Genomic DNA, 23249 nt, shown 5'->3' with positions numbered 1-23249 from the left:
AACTGATTAAATAGGATCACATATCACTATGAAACAATAAAAGACTTTTAAAGTAAATATAGGAGGTAAAATGATTATAAAAAGAAAAAAAAAAACTTAGCTCATCTAAAGGTTGGTGAGAAGATTCAGTTCTCCTAAATAACTGAGGACAAAATAAAGACAACACACCACAACATAAAGACAGAATCTTTGTTTCCTATGTGGATTATTCAAAAAACAAAGAAAAACCTTTTACAGTCTTATGCTAAGAGCTCACCAGTTATCTAAGAAACTCTGCCCTTTTGAGAGAGAAAAATAAACTCTAGCTTTACATCAGTACACTATTACTATTAAAGCTCATTTTAAAACCTTATAATAAATTCGTTCAATCTCAGCCAACTTGACCACATGAGATAAGATTCTCTCTCTCTCCCTTTTTTTTCCCCTTTGTTTTTCACAAACTCTTTACAACTTTCCAGATCCATTCAGGTTTTTGTCCTTCATTGCTCTCTTTCTCATTCTAGAACAACCTTTATATCACTACCTCAGGACAATATTACTCTCTTTTAGTCTCTTTTTTCCTTTTAAAAAAACCCCACACCCTACATTCCTTGAATACATTTCATATAGAATTTTTATCCTTCACGCTTACTATTTCTAGTAGTTACATCCCCAAAATTAGTTTTCCAAAATGCAAATGCAATCTTAATACTACCTACTATTCAACAATTACAGCATATCACCTACTGGATAAGTTTCAAATTCCTAACCGTGGAAAGTCCTTCTTGATTAAGATTTTGCCTATTACCATATCCTCCTCAAACCCTCTGCTTTTTTTAGGCTATAGTACATAAGAGCTATTCCATGAACGGACTGTGCTTTGTCACACTTCCAAGTAGTAGCACATTGTAGTCCTGTCCCCTGAAATTTACTCTCCACCTCTGACCGCATGTGAATTTCCATGCTCCCTTCAAGAGTCAATTCAATTGTTTCCTCCTCTATGAAAACTTTCCAGATTTCCTATTCATACTTAGATACTTCTTTCTCATGGCTCCCCTTGCAGATGATGCCCACTTTCCTTCCAGTAACTGTCACGTGATATCATTTCATCAATGTTCATATTTTGCCTCTTTGTGACATAAATTCCTTGAGGGCAGGAATATGATCTTTTCTTCTATGTATCCCCATCACCTATCACAGTACCTGAGCAGTTGCTGATTGAATGAGTGAATCAATGAATGAATGAAGTTTTGGGAGCACTCTTTCAACTCAAGCCTTTGTGGAAAGAAGTTCCAGTAACAGATGTCATGCTAAGGGAGAATGTACAGGAAGTGGAGGACTTTTGCTTCCATGCAAATCCAGGAGGCTTATATATGATAGTGCTTGAAAGCATAGCACTTTTGTATGGGCCTGTTTGTTTTTATCTTGAGCCTTACAATAATTGGTGACATGAGCAGAACAGGTATTATTTCCATTTCATATTGGATGGACAGGGAAATAGGCACTGAAAGGTTGAGGGTCATAGAGCTGGCTAGTAACAGAGACAGAGCTAGAATGTGGTGCCTAGAAATAACTCATATTCCACGTTTTTCAGGTTTTCATTACACTCTTCTTTTTAAGCCTTGTATATTTTCCTTAACACGTACACACTGACTAAGTTGTAAGACTATAAGACACAGAGCTAGAAAGACCCTTAGAAATCACATTATCTGTCCACTTACAAGGAGAATGATTCTTCCTCCTATAAGACAAAAAACATCTACATCATCTCATTTTCTCTGAGGAAGTGGTGTCCTTGTCACCAGTGTCACTTCTCCACAGTTGCAAATAGGTACTGTTTTGTCTCACAGAAGCCTTAGGAGCAAGTACAATGCACTTCTCAAGGCTATAAATTCCTTACACTGTGGCATCCTCCTCCGTTGGATTGGGATGTTAAGAAGGGAATCTTTCTCTCTCAGCCACCCCTCCCCATTCCCCAGGCATGATAGAGGAGAAGTCCTGCTTGGGAGATTGTTATAGCCCTGCCCTTCCCTACTCTGAGTGCTTCTTTTTTTTTTTTTTTTTTTTTACAGTTTATTTTGTTTTATTTTATTTTTTTAACATCTTTATTGGAGAATAATTACTTTACAATGGTGTGTTAGTTTCTCCTGTATAAAAAAGTGAATCCGCTGTATGTATACATATATCCCCATATCTCCTCCCACTTGTGTCTCCCTCCCACCCCTCTAGGTGGTCACAAAGCACTGAGCTGATCTCCCTGTGCTATGTGGCTCCTTCCCACTAGCTATTGATTTTACATTTGGTAGTGTATATATGGCATCGCTACTCTATCACTTCGTCCCAGCTTACCCTTCCCCCTCCCAGTGTCCTCAAGTCCATTCTCTATCTCTGCATCTTTATTCCTGTCCTGCCCCTAGGTTCTTCAGAACCTTTTTTTTTTTTTTTAGATTCCATATATATGTGTTAGCATATGGTATTTGTTTTTCTCTTTCTGACTTACTTCACTCTGTATGACAGTCTCTAGGTCCATCCACCTCGCTACAAATAACTCTATTTCATTTCTTTTTATGGATGAGTAATATTCCATTGTATATATGTGCCACATCTTCTTTATCCATTCATCTGTTGATGGACACTTAGGTTGCTTCCATGTCCTGGTTATTGTAAATAGAGCTACAATGAACATTGTGGTACATGACTCATTTTGAACTATGGTTTTCTCAGGGTATATGCCCAGTAGTGGGATTGCTGGGTCATATGGTAGTTGTATTTTTAGTTTTTTGAGGAACCTCCATGCTGTTCTCCATAGTGGCTGTATCAATTTACATTCCCACCAACAGTGCAAGAGTGTTCCCTTTTCTCCACACCCTCTCCAACATTTATTGTTTCTAGATTTTTTGACGATGGCCATTCTGACCGATGTGAGATGGTATCTCATTGTAGTTTTGATTTGCATTTCTCTAATGATTAATGGTGTTGACCATTCTTTCATGTGTTTGTTGCCAATCTGTATATCTTCTTTAGAGAAATGTCTGTTTAGGTCTTCTGCCCATCTTTGGATTGGGTTCTTCGTGTTTTTGATATTGAGCTGCATGACCCGCTTGTATATTTTGGAGATTAATCCTTTCTTAGTTGCTTTGTTTACAAATATTTTCTCCCATTCTGAGGGTTGTCTTTTGGTCTTGTTTATGGTTTCCTTTGCTGTGCAAAAGCTTTTAAGTTTCATTAGGTCCCATTTGCTTATTTTTGTTTTTATTTCCATTTCTCTAGGGGGTGGGTCATAAAGGATCTTGCTGATTTATGTCATGGAGTGTTCTGTCTATGTTTTCCTCTAAGAGTTTTATAGTGTCTGGCCTTACATTTAGGTCTTTAATCCATTTTGAGTTTATTTTTGTGTATGGTGTTAGGGAGTGTTCTAATTTCATTCTTTTACATGTAGCTGTCTAGTTTTCCCAGCACCACTTATTGAAGAGGCTGTCTTTTCTCCATTGTATATTCTTGCTTTCTTTATCAAAGATAAGGTGACCATATGTGCGTGAGTTTATCTCTGAGCTTTCTATCCTGTTCCATTGATCTATCTTTCTGTTTTTGTGCCAGTACCATACTGTCTTGATTACTCTGGCTTTGTAGTATAGTCTGAAGTCAGGGAGCCTGAGTCCTCCAGCTCCGTTTTTCTTTCACTCTTAGTGATTCTTAAGGGCAGCCCTCTGGCTTGAGGAATGCAAATCAAATGACAGGTCAACCTTTCACAAGTGAGCCGGGAGGCAAGTGTGAACTGACATGCCAACCACACTGTGATATTCATCTCCAGTTATTAGCTGGATCAAAGGAGGGCCAGTGGGAATCATCTTCTCACTTTTAGTCATATCACCTCTTCCACTCAGATACAGTCAAACAGCTCTCCCAGAATAAAGGATGTTGCCATAGTGGCTATTTTTTTTATTGTTATTGTTTTGTTTTAGAGTTTGCTCTTGTTTCACGTTTACTTACCCAGTGTCACTACTGCTCTAGCCCAGTCATACAGGGTATGATGGTCAGAGTAAAAACTTTCAATCCAGCATAAATCCATGGAAGTGATCATGAGTGGATATAAGTAATGTCAGAAAGAAAAGACCTAAAATTCAAGCCCTGAAGGGTAAATGTATCTTACTAAACAAGACAAGTCAAAATAAAAAGGCAACATCATGCTCAAAACTCAGTTGCAAAGTGCATTAGCCCTCATGACTAGGTTATGATGATTTGTAAAGAATCGTTCGTTGTTAAACAATCAGCAAAAGCATGAATTTGCTTTGTGTTTCATTTCTGCTTTTCAAGTTTCTGTAGCTGTTTTGTGCACTTAACATACAATGTCTGTTCATGTGAAAGACACAGATATTCCCTAGTTTTTATGGGCACCTGGTTTTTCTCAATACAGGGGCAAGGAGAGTTTACAGCAGAATTTGAAAATGAAACAAGCATGCTATAATACTTTGAAAGTTTAGTATACACGCTTATTGTCTTTTCTGGAGGTGGGAAAAAAGATTAAAATGAGTTCTTTTGTGCTAAATTCTACTTTTCTATCATGGAAACTTCACAGTAAAAATAATTTTAAAATTTGTTGCATGAAATGTAAATGCGTCCTTTTTATTTGAAAATCTAGGTGTGCTTCTTATTTTCATGACAAAACAAAAGCTTTTCTGTGCTTTTTATGTAAGTAAGTAAATTATTATTCTAGGAAATCTAAAACAGAAATATCTCAGCTGATAAGAGTTTTAAAAGAAGGAATGGAGCTGGAAACTACTGTTCCTTTGGTCGTAGACCTATGCTTCCCTCCTCCAAAAAGGAAGCCAAATGGTAGACAGTATTATCATCTGAAAGCAGCCTAATTATTTGATATAAATTGCAATCATATTGAATCTTAATTCAAGTCTCTTTATATCATTTTTTAATGTTAAGTTTAATGCAAGGAGCAGCAGGTCTTGCTACGTCACTTATCAAAGATAATAAAAGCAATAAAAGCTGGATTTGTCTTTTAGGCTTGAAAAAAAACCAAATTTACACAGAGAAAGTGATATACAGCAATGACACAAGCTATACTCCTGTTATCAGAAAATAACACAGTTGAATTGCACTGGGCCAGCTCAAGTTGTCATATCATGTTGCTATTGTTTCTTATAAAATAAATAGGTTTGTTTATCATGGGCGAATGTGACATGGCAGTGCAAAAATCATATTCCATGCTCTGGCAGCTGGGAAGAGAGCAGGTGTCACCACTCAGCTAAACCTGCAAAATCCTTTGGAATTCCTATTTATTAAAGCCCACATTCTTTGCACCTTGCTCACTGGCCACTCTACATCTCCTGCAGCCAAATTCACAAATATCTTCACTGATAAGCCCATAAAAGTGCCCATCCAGAGAAACAAAGGTCTGTCTTAAGAAATGTTAGAATACAAATTGATTTCACCAGGGGCAATCCAACTGTACTGTGGCATGTACACTTACTTATAACCAATTAAACCGTTCTTTCACCACAGCTAAAATACACCTTTTTAAATTGCTCTGTTCTTTTATATAAAAACGTACAGTGCAGAAATATTGCAATGCACCATTCATAATAATTTCATTTGCCTGTCTCTTTACCTCCTCTTGATTGTTCTCATTTTATCCCCAGCATCTTGTGGCTTTCTTTTGTAAGCTGCATTATGGAACCTTACAGTGAGAGCACGATAATGAAGAAAAACAAAACTAATAGGAAAAAATTATAATTAAGCAGTCCATGGTACATTTCTGCATGAAGCAATGGAGACAATTTACAACATTGGTCCTACCTGTAGGAAAAGCTGTTGTTGTGCTAAGGCACATTTTTATGCTGATAAACTATTGAACCTAGAGTGCATTCATAATGGCTTTCCCATATTATAACTATATTCTATGTCCTAAGGTGAGAATCAAAGTAAAAAATAAAAATCAGAGTAAATTGATAATACTTTTTTTCCCACTGAAAAGTGGAAAATTCATGTGCTCCTTTTTGACACTAAAAAAAGTATCATTTTTCTTCTTTATTGTGTGTTATATATATATTATGTGTACATGTATACATGTATATATGTGTATATACTCACATTGTATACATGTACACATATAATATTTATACATATGAAATATATACACATACACTATATATGTGTGTATATACACACATACATGCACACATAGACACATGGTACCTTGTGGGAGTCTATAAAACAAGATACCATAAGTATAGGGTTCATATTCATGGAATAATGGAATACGTTCCATACATGAATCTCAAGGAATCCTTTGAAAGGTTAATGTTCAAAATATGCCCACTGATCACTTTTTAGTTGCCCTGTTTTAGAGATATGTGACCTGTGGTAGTGGAAGGAAAAGTGGTTTGCACATATTAGCATAATAGATAGAAGAGCTCAGCTATCACAATGCCCATTTCCTCTTCTTGAAAACAGCATCCCAGTTCTTTGCCATCCTCCATTGAACTTAGAATTCCTGGGACTTAGAAGTCACTGAGTGGGCCAATGGATCAAGCTAGGTCAATCAAATCAGACTCTCCTTGGAATTAGAATCCTGAGTAGAGTGTCACCGGAATAGACAATCACTGGATCTGACTTCTCTTGATCACAAAGCCCTGGAAAGATTGTTCACTAATTCTGTATACCACATCCCAGTGTCTGCCCTGAGATTTGACTTTCCAAAGCTTGATAGTCATGCTTTTCCTCCAGTTCCAATGGCTGTCCTAATCACTTCCAATAAATTCCCTTTCTGTTTGGATTAGCCAAGACAGCTTTGACCAATGCATCCAAAGAAACTCAGCTGAAAGAGTTAGCAGTATTTTCTATCCTGCGTACAAGCCGCTGGGCTGCTCCATATCCAACATGGAGAAAGGCTTTCAGAAGTATACTTGTGATATAATAAATAAAGCCTCAGTCAAAAGAACTTTAATTATGATTTCGCCTTATTAATTATGGACTTTTTTTCAAATCATTTAATATCTCTGAACACCAGTTTTGTCATTTGTAAAATGGGTCCATATTTCCTGCTTAGTTATACTGAACATTAATTGAAATATAAATTATTTGAAAATACCTGGTAAGTTGTTAAGTAGAATGCAACTCTCAGCTGTTGTTATTAAGTCCTTCATTCCATCTTTGCCGCTTATGGGCTGTGGGGCCGTTTTCATTTCTATGCCTTAGCACCCTCATCTATAAAATGAAATACAAACAACCTCATAGGGATGTTGTAATTATTAAATAAGTTAATAAGTATAAAGTGACTGGTGCAAAGTAAGTGTTATAAAACTGTTACCTATTTTTGGCTGTAATATTCTTACAATGTGAGTTCACAAAAATCTAAATGTGCATGTTTCAGCATAGTATCTGTCTTTTTACCCCACTCTTTTTTTCCTCTCTATTAAAGATTTTGTTAATAAGCCACAATAGAGGCATCCAGATTGGAAAGGAGGAAGCAAAACTATTTGCAGATGACAGGATCTTGTATATAGAAAATCTTCAGGAACTTACTAAAAAATTATTAGAACTAATAAATGAGTTTAGCGAGTTTGCAGGATAAAAGGTAACCAATTGTATTGCTATGTGCTTGCAACAAACTATCTGAACATGAGATTAAAAAACAATTCCAATTAAGAAAGTATCAAGGAGAATAAAATACTTGCAAATAAGTTTAACAAAAATGTGCAAGGCTTATACTCTGAAAATTACAAAGCATTGTTGAAATTAAATAAGATCTAAATAAATGGGAAACTATCCCATATATATGGATCAGAAGACTTAATTGTGCTAAGATGGCAGTATTCCCAGTATTGATCTACAGATTCCATACAAACCCTATGAGAAGCCCAGTGGGGGTTTTTTGGTAGAAATTAGCAAGCCGCTTCTAACTTTCTTAGGGAATGTCATGGGACCCACCATAACCAAAAAAATCTTGAAAAAGAAGAACAAAGTTGGAAAACATACATTTCCAGATTTCAAAACTTACTACAAAGCAAGCAGTGATCAAGAGATTGTGGTACTGGCACAAAGATAAACATATAGATCAATGGGTTAGAATGAAGAGTTTAGAAATAAATCCATGTATCTACAATCAACTGATTTTTGACAAGGGTTCCAAGACCATTTAATGGGGGAAAGAAGAGCCTTTTCAACAAATGGTGCTGGGACAACTGGACAGCCAAATGCAAAAGAATAAAGTGGGATCCTTACTTTACATCATAGACAAATATTAATGCAAAATGGATCAAAGGCCTAAATATAAGAGCTAAAACTATAAAATTCTTAGAAGAAAACATAAGGGTAAATCTTCATGACTTCAGATTCGGCACTGGATTCTTAGATGTGTCACAAAAGCACAAGCAACGTAAGAAAAAATAGATTGAACTGCATCAAAATTAAAAGTTTTGTGCTTTGAAAGACAATATTGAGAAAGTGAAGACAACCCACAGAATGGGAGAAAATATTTACAAATCATATCTCTGATAAGTGACTTTTATGTAGAATATATCGTCTTATAAGTAATAATATAAAGATAATAACCAAATTTTAAAATGGGCAAAGGATCTGAATAGACATTTCTGCAAAGAATATATACGAGTGGCAAATAATCACAAGAAAAGATGCTTGGCATCATTTGTCATCAGGGAAATACCACAATGAGATACAACATCACACTCACTAGGATAGCTGGAATCAAAACATCAGATAATAATGAAGATGTGGAGAAATTGGAGCCCTCATACACCACTGGGAATGTAAAATGGCACAGCCACTTTTGGAAAACAGTCCGGAAGTTTCTCAAACAGTTAAACACTGAATTACCATACAACCCAGTAATTCCACTCCTAGTTACATAAGTGAGGTAAATGAAAAACGTACACAAATGTTTGTAGCAGCATTATTCATAATAGCCAAAAGGTAGAAACAACCAAAATGCCCATCAACTGATGGAATGGATAAACAAAATGTGGTATAGCCATACAATGCAATATTATTCGGCCACAAAAAGAATGAAGTATTGATACATTCCACAACATGAATGAACCTTGAAAACTTTATGCTAAGTGAAAAAAGCCAATCATAAAATACAACATCTTACATGAAATTTCCAGAATAGGCAAATATATACAGAAAGTAGATTAATGGTTCCTTAGGGCTAAGGAGGATAGAAGGATAGGGAGTCATAGCTAAAGTGAATGGGGTTTGAGGTGATGGGAATGTTCTAAAACTAACTATGGTGATAGTAGCACATATCAGTAAATATACTAAAAACAGTTGAATTATGCATTTTAAGTGGGTAAATTACATGGTATTTGCATTAAATTTCAATAAGGCTGTTTTTTTTTTTTTTTTCTTAAAGCCACTATGGAGAAAGGAAATTGCATATCTCCAAGTGGAGATATTCAATAAAAATAAATAAAATATTTTAGGTGCAAAGTTATATAATGTGTTAGGATCTACACAGTTTTGTTTATATATCTGTAAAGCATATTATGCCCAACACAGGTATACACATTCTGTAGCTTACATATGGGACTCTACAACAAAGCCCCACATCTCTATTCTCTGTACTGAATATAGGACTCAATATTGGACAGACACAGAACCATACTTTACTAATCTTGTGTGTGTGTGTATCTCATAGTATACTAAAGTACCTTGGCAGGAGGTAACAAAACGTGCCCTTTGCTTTGGGTCATTGACTCTTTTTATATTTTACCCGTACCTCAAAAAGAAAACAAAAACAGGAAGAATTATCTCCTGCCTTCTCTGTTAAGCTTTTCTACTTCTCCCCTATTACCACCTCCATCGGGATTGAATACTACCATATTTTCTCAGAGAAGTTAGCATATAACTGTGTCACAGCACTGATTTCATCCTGAGTCACTTCTTTGTTTTCAGGTGCTTGTTATGTCTACTAGGCTGCAGCACCTGGAGATCAGAGACTGTGTGATTTATTTTCCTCCCACAGTGATAGACTTTCACTAAATTTCTGCAGAAAAAATGAAAACTTTACATTTGTGCATTCTAGAAGGCAAATTTTTCTATCAAATATAGTACAAAATCATAGAAATTCAGAGTTGGGAGACAGAAAATATTTGGTCTAGTGTATCAATTAACGTTAAAAAATCTTTCCATAGCATTCTTGAAAAATGCTTTAATTCAAGCCACTAATTGAACATTTCTGATGCCATAGACTCCATACCTCACAGAGGGGCTCATTACCTTTTCAACTAGCTTTTATTGTTGAAAGGTTCATCATTAATGTTAAGCCTAATCTTGTAACTTCCACCCTTTGGTTGGTCTAAGATCTGTCACGTATGGCTATACAACATTATCCAATTCATCTTCCAAGGCAGCATATTAATTATTTAAAGACACTATCATACTCTCCCTTGTCTTCTCTTTGTCAAGCTTCCCAGTTTATTCAAATGTTTCTCATAGACGTGATTTCTGGACCTTTCACCGTACGGAGTCAGCTCCTTGGAACACCACCAGATTTTTAATAACCCTTTTAAGTTGTACTTCCCAGAAAAGGAGCCTAAAACATGTGACCAGTGTCAAATACACTGATGCCTTTTTCCTTTCTTAATCTATACCTCGGGCTCCTGTTAATCGTTCTAAAATTGCTTGAGTTATTTTGAAAGTCACATCACATGGTCTCCTACTAAGCTTGCCATAAACCCAACTCTTCTTACGTATTTTTTCTTTATGAATCCCGTTAAGTCAGATCTCCTTAGTTCTTCCACTCGCAATTCATCTTGTTAACCTTCGTACAAGTTTCCGTACTGATTTGTGAATAAACAAAAGTGCTCTGCCCAAACCAGGTGCTTAACAAATGTCTGTGCCTCTCTTTCACATCTCTTATCACAGAAGGAATGTTATGTTTACTAAGCAATTATTTGAGAGCAGGACCCATGTATATTTTTGGTCATCACTGTATTCTCCTCAATTAGCAAAGTGACTGACAGACAGTAGTCACTCATGAACGCTATTTCTTTCCATAATTCTTTGACTGCATTGTCATGTTGCTGAAAACAAGTCAATTCAGAGAAATAGTTTGGTTGCACCATCAGTCAATTCAGTCAAAAGAGTTAACTGAGTGACCTCATGGTGACAATGTTTGAAATGATCTTCCCAATAAAGGGTCAGTACCATTAAAAACCCAAAGTCAGTTCCAGATTTCCAAAATATGCCCAATCTTACCTAAGAATCTAACCTCTGTGTCAAACAACTAATAATCCCATAGCCTGGAAAGCTTTAATTTGCTGAGTAAAGTGGGTGTCCACATGCTTAGTCTCTGCAACGCTGCCTTGTAATTAGTAGGTTCACAACGCTGATGGCCATGGCTACCGCATGTAAGATTCAAGGAAAGTTTAGTTTCCTAGTTTAACTAATTCATGACAATTTTGATTTGAGCACGCACAGTTTGTAAGGTATGTAATCCATTTTTGTTTTCTTGATAAAGTAAAGAAAAATTCAAAGACATCTCAAGAAAAAGAACTGTTTAAGACTGTAAGTAAATGTAATATAAATAAATCGTAGGTACTATTGGAAGAGACGAGCAACCTAACATTTCTCATTAAAATTGGGCTGTCACAATTTTCAGTATATGGAGGCTAAAGATGATCTTTTCTATCATACACTAACTTGAACACATTATTTTATAAGTTACACTTGACATTCCAAAAGATTTTAGAATTTGGGAAGCTTTTTGTCATTTTTTTGATATCCTCATATTTATGGAAGAATAGGCAGACAAACCTCCTGTTCTTTAATAACATAACATCAGGTACTCCTTGGAAACAGGACACAATAGAGAGAGGGACTGTTTATGAGTCAGAGAAACATGTGCTCCTGTCAACTTGAATAAGAGCCATCAGATATTTCTGGTGATGAAAACCTTTCAGTGAGGTGAAACAGGCCACATTCCATTCCTTTTATTTTCAGAGATGAGATGGATTTGAAAACCATAACCTGGCTTCTTGATGCAAGGACTCGCCACATGAGATAATCTCCAGCACATTACTATTGGCAAGCAGATCTTTCACCCTTTTGTCTCCATGCATTACAGAAAATGTTAAATCAGTTTGGTGTCCATATAAACTTTTGATCCTAGGAATAGCCTAGGGTACCTTCATTATCTTCCCGAGGACCATGTATAGGCCTTCAGTAGGTAGTACTAATTTAATTTCTTTGCTAGAGGAAAAAGTAGCTGATTTTCTAGATCAATATTTGATTGAATATGTTTGAAATGTTGGCAGATAAAGGCCCCTTTTCTGGTCCAAAGACTTTTTGAACCACAGAGGTATAGCGTTCTAGCTCCCCTGGGATTTGAGTGGAAGGAGGTCTCAAAGATCTGTAAGAAGCCTTCCTGTCTTTCCTTGTGTTCTTCCAGCAAGACTCTCTAAAGGTTGAGATGAGAAAAAGATAAGATCAAGAACTGGAATGTCTTTATATCCATTTTTTTAATCTTTCCTGGGGCTTCTCTTAACTAAAAATAATCGTTTATAACACTAGTTTACAAAAACCTCCTGTAATAGGATGGTTGAAAGAAAACCTATCTGATCAGCTTTAAGGAGGTAACCCAGTGACTTTGGCTAATAATTTGAGACCTCAGATTCTCCCACTCATACCGCTAATTAAACAAGAATGCCCACGTACCATCAAAAATAAAATGAATAGAAATTTAAAGGCTGAGATGTTAGACATAGATTAGAACTTGAGTTGTTTAGTTTAGATTGATAAGTAAAAGACCTTTTCACGAACTGTGCTGGTTTGTAAAGACATTTACAAAGGAAAAATAAAGATTGGGGAAAATTTCCATCCATATAATATCTGACCATACGAAAATCTAGTTCAGAAGTATATGTGTCACTGTAATCGTTATTTTTTCTTTCTAAAGTGTTATCTAAATCAGCAGCTCTACCCCAAATAAAACAGTTCACACGACTGAAGAGTATTATTCAAACAATTCTAGCAACACTGTTTTCTAAGTCTACGTATGAAATTCCAAGATCCTTGAGAAGAATGTTTTCCTTTAATTTTTTCCTTTGCCACAGAAATGCACCTGCATTCCCTCAAAGCACAAAAAGGAAAGGATACTCACAACTCCTTCAACTCTCTTTCCTAACGTCGAACTTTTGTTTGACTGAAGGAGAAGTTTGCTTTCCCCTAGCTACTGATTTGAATATACAAGTTCATTTGAAAAAGAAGACTAGCCACTACATGAAAAGCCAACTGCAACTCCTTGGAAATGCAGACTCCAAAGGACTTATTCTCCACTGGTTAAGTCAAATCAATTCTCTTATTTTGCGACGGGAGGATTACAATCAGTTTAGGTTTGTTGTTGTTGTTGTTGTTTTGTTTTTTCATAACGATTCCCCACAGCTTCCTTTTATATTGGTAAAACCACCTGGTCAAAGTAATAATATTTGCCATATAAATCGAACAACTATTCTGGCCATTTTATCATATTTCTCACTTGGAATGGGAAATAATTAGCCTCTGAAAAGTGACTTCATTTTCTATATATTTTATAACACCTTGCTCACTGCTAGGTATAGAATAGTATACATAATAAATACTTAAGTTGATCAGTTATGTAGATAAACTTAATTTTCAAGTTCTGCTTTTAAGGAATAGTCATAATTTGAATTAAGTAAACCAAGTTTCTATCTACAATTACATTATGACATATACAACACTAATGTCATCAGAGATTGTAATAGAGTATTTTTCACAGTGCTTATATGTCAATTGAACATAACACATAAGCAACTGCTACAGGCAGAAGTATCTTCAATGCAAACTCAAATTGCCCCTGAACCTTTGATTTAGAATCTTTGCTTCAGGGTCTTCTTGCAGCCCAAGCATCCCCTGTCAACCAGGCAGCTCTGATTGTTAGTTTTTGAGAGAGTTTCCTTTTTTTTTTTTTTCATGCCCTAAAAAGAACAAAAGACAAAAGCAGTGAGGGTTATTGGATATGAAAATTTAGATTGACACCAGCAAGAAATATAAAGTATTTCATATGCCTTTCCTCATATTATTGTTAATAAAAATGTGGCTCTACATTTCCCCCAAACCTCGTGTTTTGTAAGGTTCAATCTTCATATTTCTTGTAATAGAAGTCCTTTCATACACAAAGATTTAAGGTTTAATAGCTCCTGATATTTTCCCCAAATAAAATCATGGGCACTGGGCTAATGTATTTCATTGGTACATGTCAAATCTAATTTGAAAATTCTGTCTAATTTTATAATGCACAAATATTAGTTACCTACCCACATTCCCCATCCTTTTGGAAATCAGAAGTTGGAGGGGATGGTAGAAGGGATATGTATTTACTCCTTCCCTATAGAATTCATATTTTTAGGGAAAGGTGAGCCCACTTCCAGTCTCTCAGCTCTAGGAGGATCTTATCGACTTGCTTAAAAACTTTTCTCCCATGAATTGGAAAGGAAGCATGGAACTCCACTAAGGCTGGGCACCATCATCTCACCTCAAGGACAGGTAGGCTTGGGATGATGCCCTTACCCTAATTCACAGAAAATTAGAGACGTAAACACTGAGTCCTTGACAGCCTCTGGATCAAGTAGCCCTGAAGTCTGCCTGAGCAATCAGTCTCCTTTATCATTTAGGCTCTTGAGTTGGGTTTTCTGTTATTTGTAGCATTACAGATACTGATTGTCTAACTTTCCATTTTTTACTATATTTCTTTTCCTATTTTGTCATAGCCACAAGGAACATAGATCATTTGTGGCAAATGATCTGGTTTCCTTGTGACAACATAGCCATGATCCAAATTCTACTCTTCAGATATTTAAATTTCTAATTCATTTTCTTAATGGAATTTTCATTATTTCTAACATCACATTCAATCTAGAAATCAAATTCTAAAAATATCTGTTTTACACCTGACTACTGTACCTCCTAGCTGACTCTGAACCTGGGGATGTAAAGGTTTCATGAAAGATACAGCCTGAAACCCACTAATGGGAGCAGAGGGTTTCATCCATACCATGTACATGCTGGTTGAAACCCAACAGATCTTTTTTACTTAAGCAAAAATTGTAAGCAAAATACATTGTTTGAACATTATCCTGAAACAGTGCCTTTAATATAATTCTGTTAAGGTGAATTTTTAAATCTACATATATGACATTAAACAAAGTGGCCTAATGACAAATATCCATGATTAAATACTTCCATTTGACTTTATTATACAAATAATGTTTGTATTGATATGAATCAGGAAACATTTTTTCAAAGAATCTGGGTGGCCATTCATATCTTTTTTACTTTCATTTATTTTTTAAAAATTTTTATTGGAGTATAGTTCCTTTACAATATTGTGTTAGTTTATACTGTACAGCAAAGTGAATCAGGTATAAGTATACATATATCCCCTCTTTTTTGGATTTCCTTCTCATTTAGGTCACCATAGAGCATTGAGTAGAGTTCCCCGGGCTATACAGTAGGTTCTCATTAGTTGTCTATTTTATACATAGTATCATATATTTTTAAGTTCCTCAGTTTACTAATCATTTTGTTTATTTTTGCTGATAAATTTGCAAGAGACTTTAAGACAGCTGAACTTTACAAATGAAATTAATGTATGTCTGGAGGCACTGTGATGCACTTGGTATACATACCATTTGTTTTGATTATGTGATTAACATGTTCTTCTTACTCATACTATAAGAAATAGGGTATGGTTAATTACATGACTTTTAATTACAAGAAAATAATGTAACTAAAATATGCCATCTATTTTTCTTTTATCTGCTACTGTTACCTATATGACACTCTCTTTGGTGATGAGGATTGGATGCTCTTAAAAGAGAAAAAAGATGAACCACAGTGGGTGGTATGAATTCTAACATTTATGGCAAAGAAATGAATATAATACATACTGGAAATTTTGAGCAAACTCTGTGATATATAAAGTATTCTGTATTTATACATATAAAATATTCTGAAGAATTTCAGACAGTTTTAAATTAGTCATTCTTTTTCTTGATATTCATATTCTGGGATGATTACATTAGTCTTAAACTAGCTAGATGAATAATCCTGAGGGAAAAAAGAGCTGTGATTCAACTACTGGGTGTATGTCAAAGCCTATGACTAAGGGATGGTGATTCCCCACTTACTGAAGCAAGAAATTACCAGGAGTAGAGGGAATAAAGGTAAAGTTCAATGAAAGCAGAAGAGAAAAACATGGGACCCATGGAGCCAGAGTTGGCTCTGAGATTGTGGCAGTTGGATAAGCCCTGTGCACTAGGTCTCCTTCATTACTTCAGAAAACACTGTAGCCAGAGTCCCATCATGTAGACAAAGCATGGTTGCCAGGAATGCAGGAGGCCGCCATTTTTCTAGAGTTAGACAAAAGATATTGGTCGTCTGAGAGATGTCCACTCTCATCTTGGGGATGAGGCTTCTGGATATAATCAAGGCAGAGGGGCACAATTGGCATCATTGGATGGGGATTCATGGTGGGCTTTCAAGCCAATAGTACCATGGGAACTGAAGGCGGGTGATACAAGGAAAAACAGAGATGCTAACTATTGCCTCAGGAAATCTACAGGAAATGTGTAACACTTTACATTTTACACCAGGAAATTAACACTGCTACTCATAATCCTTAATGATTTCTCCAAAAGCTACAAATTGGGGTCTATTTTTTTTAATTACCCCCAGCTATTTTTTAAAATTAATTAATTAATTTATTTTTGGCTGTGTTGGGTCTTCGTTTCTGAGCGAGGACTTTCCCTAGTTGCGGCGAGCGGGGGCCACTGCACTCTTCATCGCGGTGCGCGGGCCTCTCACTGTCGCGGCCTTCTCTTGTTGCGGAGCACAGGCTCCAGTTGCGCAGGCTCAGTAGCTGTGGTGCACGGGCTTAGTTGCTCCGCGGCATGTGGGATCTTCCCAGACCAGGGCTCGAGCCCGTGTCCCCTGCATTGGCAGGCAGATTTTCAACCACTGCGCCACCAGGGAAGCCCTGGGGTCTATTTTAGATGATGTCTTGATATAATTATATGAATAGACTCTATGATGTAGGCTCATGGAAGCAGGGGATATGAATTATGTAATTCTTAGTAGTTATCTGCGCCCACATAGTATGCACTGAACATGGTATGTTGAATAGGGCACAAGTTAGAAGTCCTGCTTTCCAATCAGCTGTTGTCAATAATTGCATTGCGGTGGGAAAACCAGAACCAGTGTAAGCCTTCACTTCCTCTTTTATGAAATGAAAATAAGGAAGTCAGCCAGGGTGATCTTTAACATCTCTCAAAAACATTTCATGGTTTACACATTTCTGGTAGATATCCTGAGACAATAGGCATCATCTCTATTTTTTTCTTGTCCCACCTAACTTCAGTAGCCATTTACTATTCATTATTATATATAAGCTGATATTCCTAAATCACTAGCCTTTTTAAAAAAGATTTTATTGACGTATAGTTGATTTACAATGTTGTGTTATTTTCTGCTGTACAGCAAAGTGACTCGGTTACACATATATATATTCTTTTTCATATTCTTTTCCATGATGGTTTATCACAGGATATTGAATATAGTTCCCTGTGCTATAGAGTAGGACCTTGTTGTTTATCCATTCACCATATAATAGTTTGCATCTGCTAATCCCAAACTCCCAAATTTGTCTTTTAAAGAATAGCAGCTCTTCTACTATTTCCACAACTTCCTTAAGGAAGTTCATCATATCAAACTATGAATCTAAAAGAGTAGAAACTAAGCACCCAGCAGTGATGTTGGATATGCAATAGTCTCCAAAAGGATAAAAGTAAGCCTGGCAAAAATCTCTGTTTTGTTACCTGCCTCTGATACATTTGTGAAGGAGTGTTAATGAAAAATGAGAGTGATGTTCCCATCACACATTTTTGGATTATCGTGCAGTCACATCAATTGGAAGCCTAATGAAACAGAGACCACCTACGGAGGAGGGATATGGTCTTCCTCTGTCTGCCTGCATCCACCTTACCAACCGGCTGTGTAGAACCAGCTGCCTCTTTGTATGAGGCCCTAGTACTGACCACACATTTAACATTGATAATGGGCAGTGCCAGTTTCCACCATCTTTCACTGGTAGAAATACCTCATAGCACTTTACAGTTATGTGGTGATGGTAACAGGTAACAGGCATATTTCCACTTAGGGTGATCTCAAAGTTCCAGATCTGTATCCTCTCACAATGTTGACCTATTGGAACTAGACCAGGTCACAGGTAAATTAACTGGCCCTTCCTTTCCACTGACTAAGGGAACATGCTATGTATTCATCAAATAGAATTTCTCACAAGCAGGGGAATAACAATAAGAAACCTACTAAGTGGGTTCCCACAAAACGTATCAGGGACTCCATAAAGAGGAAAACTGATGATGTTCCAAGTGGAAGTGTTCTCTTCTTTGTTTTTGCACCTGTTCAAACTGACATCTGGAATTAGGCTTGTAACTAGTCAAACATTACGACTTTCCATCAAGCTGACTGGGAGAAACAAAAGAAAGAGAATATAGTGTAAAATAGTAGTTCATCCTGTCCTCATCAAGATCCCTACCTGTGCTTATCATCGGCTGCAGTTTATTCTTGTTTTCTTTTTTTTTTTTTTTAATTTGACTTCTAGAAGCCATCTGGCATTCAGTCTAATTCCCACATTATGGTTCTCCATAAGTCAGTCTGCTGTCAGGTCATAGGATTAAGTTTAAGGTTTTCTTAATTCATTGTGAGGTTCTTCACAGATATGATCTATTATATCTTCCTGAGCTTGTCCAGTTGTAGATTTCTGCATGTGATTTATGTTTAGCAGGTGTTAGTTTGCTAGAGCTTTCTAAATATCGGCTCCACAGTGCAAGGGAGGCTTTGGAAGACACGAGGACTCAAAACTGTATTGCTCCACAACTGGAGAATGGCCTCCCTGCTGAAATTCAATGTTGCAGAGCTATTTATTAAGCCAAAAAGATGGATATTTCAATATATGGAAATTAAAGAGACTCAAATTCCAACATCAACTCACCATTTGCACCTATGTATTATGTGGCTCTCAGGATATAGTATATCATTTAACAGGTAGGACAACTAGGTGAGTTTAAAAATAGAGATTTACTCTTTGCTATAAATTACTGTGAATTTGAGTGTTATTTTGTAATGTCCTACTTTTAAGCTGAATTCTTTTTTTTTTTTTTTAATAAGCTGAATTCTTTTGTATGATTTTTTTCCCCTGGTGTAAAGTTTAAGTGCCTAATGAAAACCTAGGCATTGTTAGGGAGAGGGGGGAGAAAAAGGCTGCCTTTACAGAGTATACCTAATAAAGCATTAAAAAAAATGCATTATTATACATTTGGAAGATGTATATAGCAGTGTAGGAAACAGGAAGTAAGGAATAAAGCTCATTTAATAATGAATGTCCACATAAGTGTCTGCAAGCTATTATGAAATTTTTATTTCTTACGTTCCATGCATTTTAATAAAATTTCTAGATCAGGATATGATGATTTCTATTCTCATGACAATGGGCTGTTTGTCTTAGCTTTCTGTGCATGGTACAATACGATGTTTATTAAACCCATAAAATCTTTTGCCTCATATTGGTCTTTTATGCGATATAGATATAGATCTTTTATTTTAAAACTCTGTTTTATAGTTATCCCTCACCTCACCTACAGGAAGGAAATTGTTACACACATATTTTAGATGATTAATCCAAGATATAGGGAGATTAAGATACTGTGCCTGTGGTCTCACTGAGAGTTAATCAAAATTAAAATGCACAGCTCTGAGTTCCCAGGCCGGTGCTCAGCCCCTGGAGCTATGTCACTTTGCACTATAAATTGTCCCTATAATTTAAAAAATTTATAATGTGCTCATCAGTTTGCATATCTGAGTATGAATTACAAACATTAAAATTGGCTACAACTCTTCATCACTCAGTTACTAACAAGAAGCACCTAAAAGGTCAAAGTCATGAAAGGCCAAAGTAAATGATATGTGTGCACCTTTTGCTAAACACTGCGCATACAATGCAATACGTGTTCCTTATTTTTTCTGACACTAGGAGATAGTTCACACCTTGGTTTATTCGTAGCATCGATAGTTGACTGTGAATTATTAGAAGAAATTTAAATGGTACTCTAAAAATTATTTTAGTATGATTCAGACTTGATATCATCTTTAGACACCAAGTATTAAGGGAAAATACTTATGAACATACAAGTAATTAATAAGATATAATGTAATCCTTCAGTTAAAAATCAGTACAATTGTTTAAAAAGCCAGTAATATATAAAAAGAGTCATATAGCAATATAACATGTATTAAGCACTGATGAAATACATTGTGGTTTGGGGAGGTCTTGATTTCTATGGACATTTCCTGTATAATAAGAAATTTTCCACAATTTTCTACCTTCAGCTGTTGTTGTTCTCATTCTTTCTCCTGTTACGTTTCCGTTGTTTGACATCTGACAGTCAGTATCAATGGAGCAATTAACCATATAGCATTGACAGGAATACCAACTCAAAAAAATTGTCAAAAGAACACAGAAAATTTGGGATCTCTTGAAAAGGCTGATGGTCTCACTGTAATTAAAGTATGAGTAATTCTGCTTGTGTGTTTGTCACACAATTCTACTGGTATAGAGTTAAAGAAATGTGGGACCCTACAGTGGATTGCAATGAAAAAGAACTTTTATTCTCCAGTCAGTGATAATAAAGCATAACTCCTTAGGGAGGGATTTTTCCCCATAGTATTTGCACCACCTTCCTTTTAAATGCTACTAAGTGTGAAATTAGTGTTGTCCCTCAAAGTGCATAAGATTAATTGTTAGTAACTGAACACAGTTTGGGGGTTAATTATATAAAAATTGATATTAAAGAATACTACCAGATTGATTGAGTTTTACAGTTTGCATTTCGTTTTCAAATTACATGAGTTGAAAGGCAATGGTAAGAAACAATAAAAATTCATTCAAAGCTGCTAAAGCAAATTAAGGTTTACTAGTCCTTTGAAAGACAAATGAGTCGAATGCTGTAATGTAGGGAAAGCAGTAAAAATGATTCTGAAATTAACTGTAAAATTAAAATATCAACTGTTCTAAGACAGTACGTGTTGACCACATTTGTGGAGGTGACCTGGCTTTCCCTGTGTGTCTGACTAGTGCAGGTAGAGCAAACCAGGAACCCAGGGCTATTCTTTGAAAATATAAATTATGATGATTTAACTGGAGAATGGGAAAAAGTGCATTCAATTCATTGTCTCCCATTATTCCCTATTTATCTTTAAATTTTCAACTAAAGACTTCTGCTCCCTGAAATATGGACTAAATGCCCTTTTTCCTATTTCTCCCACTAAGTACAGCTAAAAACCCTGGATGTTACATATAAACCAAAGACGACTCTGAAAGGTAGAGACAAGAAAGCAGACCAGCTAGGGATCTGGGGACCAAAGGAACAACGCGGTGATGAGTTCTCTGGGTTTTCTTTATGTCTCATGTATTCCAGACTGGGAGCAGAGAAATTACAGAAAACACCGGTGGGTGCAGACCTAAAGCCCCAGCAAAAGCCTGATCTGTCTTGCCAAAGGAGCAGAAAGAGATAGCCTAGTAGGACAGAATTTTTTAGACAGTGACTGCTCTATAACAGCAAACACCACAGGAAAAAACCCCTCATCCCCTCCAGCAAAGGCCAAGTGGAGAGCCTAAACCTTTGCCCTTCCCTGCTTGTCCAACACACCCCCAAGCTACCCTCCTGAGATTAGCAGGACAAGATGAGTAGAAAGTAGAATAAGATGAAAAACACACTAAACAAAATGGAGTTAGCTTTACTAGAAACAGAAAAAAATAAGGCTTAAGACTACAAAGAATCAAATCAATGACACAGAGGCTAAACTTGAGAAATGTTCCCAGACATCTAAGTGACTATATAAAGAGAGAAAATATGAATTAGAATCTAAAGAGTTATAAAGAGCTGAGTAAATGGATCAGAAACAATAAGCAAGTTATAACAGAAAAAAAGATCTAATAAGAGAACCAAGACTACGCAGAAATTAGGAACAGAGATTAGTACCTAGACATAGCCTGGTAAAACCTCAAATTTCTTGACTGACACAGGAACTTGGCAGACAGTTGGTGCAAACATGCACTCACGTACACACACATACACATTTGTTTTTGTAAATAATGAAAATTAGACTGGCATCCGCAAAAATAAGTATCCGAAGACAATTGGGGAAGTTTCTATAGAACTTTTAGAGAAAAGTCAATGTTCCAGTAATTTTAAAATCAATTAAATTGTTGTTCATGTGCAATGATAACCAGAAGACATTCTCAGATACCAAAAGCCACAGAAAGTATATCATCCAGGTATAATTTCTGAAAGGCTACTAAGAGATACGCTTCTCACTTAAAACAATGAATCAATGGTAAGCTGTGTCAGATAGGGATAAGAAAGGAGAACCAAAATCAGTGAAAACAATAGCAATGAGTGGAGAAAAGAAAAGTAATCAGGAAAGGGCTTATATTGGCAGCATGGTTAAAAATAGAATTTAAAAATCAGATAAAGGAAATATTTTTTAATGATGGTACTTGTGACTCCAGATTAAATTAGCCAGGACTAGGAAAAAGGAAAAGAATTTTAGAGTAGAATGCGAAAACACTAAGTCCCTTGTCTCACTAAAACAAAAAGTCATCACTCATTAATTTAATTTTGCTAATACGATACATATAGGTTTAGCTTTAAGGCAAGTAGTATATTTTAAAACAAGATGTTTACTTAGCAAATCACCGAAGTATACAGCAGAATACAGAATGCCCCCCCGACCCTCTACTTCATCCCCAGCTTCCTCTTTGACTATCTGACACTGAGCCCTTTTTGTTCTAACCGCCTTGGCATCTACCAGGGCTGTTAGCGGTGTCATTCTGTCCTCATCAAAAGATCTTCTTCCTGGTCTTCAGCTGCTGATTGTACTCTTTCTGAGCATCCTGTAGACTGGCCCCACAGATGAGTTTGGACCTACCTGAGGCTAGTTATCACATGGGGACTGAGATTAAGTGCCAAATAACAGAGCCAGGATGACAAAATACCTAAAGAAATAAACTGTCTCCGAACCAAAAAGAGAGGAACAGAAATACAATTATTTGAAGGTATTTTAACATAGTGCTATCAGTCCGGGACAGGGCAACTTGGCTAAAATAAATAAGATCTTAGAGAATCAAAACAAAAATTAAT

Source organism: Phocoena sinus, chromosome 13 (genome assembly GCF_008692025.1).
Source record: "Phocoena sinus isolate mPhoSin1 chromosome 13, mPhoSin1.pri, whole genome shotgun sequence".
Taxonomy (NCBI): domain Eukaryota; kingdom Metazoa; phylum Chordata; class Mammalia; order Artiodactyla; family Phocoenidae; genus Phocoena; species Phocoena sinus.
This window is presented reverse-complemented; position numbering follows the sequence as displayed.